A 2,189-nucleotide genomic window follows, 5' to 3' on the forward strand; every position below is an offset into this window, starting at 1 on the left:
TGGGGTTTCACCATGTTGGCCAGGCTGGTCTCGAACTCCTGTCCTCAGTTGATCTGCCTGCCTTGGCCTCCTGAAGTGCTGGAATTACAGGCATAAGCCACTGTGCCTGGCCTGTCCCTCCACTCCCCATTCATAAGTTGAAATCCTAACCCCCAGTGTGACAGTATTGGGAAGCGGAATCTTTGGGAGGTGATTAGGCATAAGGGTACAGCCCTCATGGATGAGAGGAGTGCCCTTATACAAGGGACCACAGAGAGCCCGCAGCAGCTTTAAGAAGTGTCCGAGCTAGAAGAGCTCTCAGGTCATCCAGTCTAACAGAGGGGAAAAAAGGAGGCTCCAAAAGGCCACAGATGAGGGAAGATGATGGAGTTCCAGGGGGTCATGCTGTTTAGGGCTCTGCTGGAAGCCACATGAGAGAGGGAGTACAGTGGGGAAATGGTCAAAAGTTTGTCCAGAGTGGACAGGCTGGAGTCAAATCCTGGTTCTCTTATTAGCACAGGGCCAAAAACTCAATAGATGGGAGTTATTGTTATTGTTATTATTATTATCACTTCAACAGAGGACTAGAAATAGGTTAAGGATGGCTCTGGAAATGACTGGGAGAGATCCCAGAATCTGCAAGTTTCACAGCCAGGCCTGATATTGAGTAGATGGGGCTGTGTATGTGTGTGTGTGTTCGTTCGTGTGTGCACGTGTGTTGCAGGGGTGGGCCTTGTCTCTTTCCAGGTGCACACAGGGGTGTAAAGCTTGCCTTCTAAGTGTGGGTGACATTCTAATCCATCAAAAGAGCATGCTGTCGGCAAGTGAGTGTTCCTTGTTCATTTGCTCTTGATCTGAGTCCCAGGCACTGGCCTCCCTCTGGTGAAAGGTATACGCAAATTCTGTTTAATCTCCGGTTTCCAAGCTTGGCAGAAGCCCTCTGCCTGAAAATCGCCTTACTCTGCAGTTGATAGTGCTTATCTACCTCTGCACGCTCAGGGTCTGATAGAGAGTGGGTGCTCTCAGGCTGGGTGCAGTGGCTCATGCCTGTAATCCCAGCACTTTGGGAGGCTGAGGTGGGTGGATCTCTTGAGGTCAGGTGTTTGAGACCAGCCTGGCCAACATGGTAAAACACCGTCTGTACTAAAAATATGAAAATTAGCCAAGCATGGTGGCGGGCACCTGTAATCCCAGCTACTCGGGAGGCTGAGGCAGGAGAATCGCTTGAACCCAGGAGTTGGAGGTTACAGTGAGCCGAGATGGTGCCTGGTACTCCAGCCAGGATGACAGAACAAGACTCTGTCTCAAAAAAAAAAAAAAAGAGTAGTTGCTCTCTTGTTCAATCAGTGAATTAATACACCTTCACGGCTTTTGGGCTTTCGGTGGGGAAATGGCTCTCTTACCACCTCTACCGTGGGTTGGCTGTATGGGGTTAAGTAAGGAGGAATTTGACAAATGGGGGTTTAAATCCCACCTTTATCATTTACTACCTGTGACTCTCACCAAATCATTTAACTTCACAGAGCCTCAAATTGCTCATCTATAAAATGACAATAATAATTATTTCACCTTAGGATTCAGTGATATGTGGCTGTAACGTTCTCAGCATCATGTCTACCTGGCACTCTTGGTAATGATGAGTATTTCTTATTGTCATCATAGAGCTGGGTATGACAGCAGGCGCAGATATGCCTTCTCTTTATTTATTTAAAGCTGAGTGCCTCTCTTGTCCCACATTCTAGAAAGTGCTAGGGATAGAAGACATACTCCCTGCTTTCCACTTAGTATCCACTTGATTTGGTGCTTCAGTGAAAGAAAAGCCAAGCAAACTTTTCCTTGATTCCAACCCTGAGGTGCCTTCAACCCCAGGCGTGTTTTCCCCTGCAGAGCAGCCAGGTAACTGCAAATAGCCCTGGTGTTTTGGGGTGCCCACTACAAGAAGGATAAACCCCCTGCCTGGAAATTACTTTAATTTTCAGTTGACAAAAAGGTAAATTGTTGGCATTTTTTGCTTGGAGCCTGGAATGTAACCTTGCATGGCTGCCCCAGACATTCCAGGTGGCAGCTTCCATTAGCCAGCCCAGATTTCTAGCTTAAAGGAGGGGGAGAAAAAGAACTTCAGTAATTTTGCAGGGGCAAACCCCTCAATCATTATTTAATTCTACCAATTTCTCTTTCTTTTTTATTCGTTTCGTTTCTGTCTTGTCTTT

This window comes from Chlorocebus sabaeus, chromosome 9 (assembly GCF_047675955.1).
Source record: "Chlorocebus sabaeus isolate Y175 chromosome 9, mChlSab1.0.hap1, whole genome shotgun sequence".
In the NCBI taxonomy this organism is placed as follows: domain Eukaryota; kingdom Metazoa; phylum Chordata; class Mammalia; order Primates; family Cercopithecidae; genus Chlorocebus; species Chlorocebus sabaeus.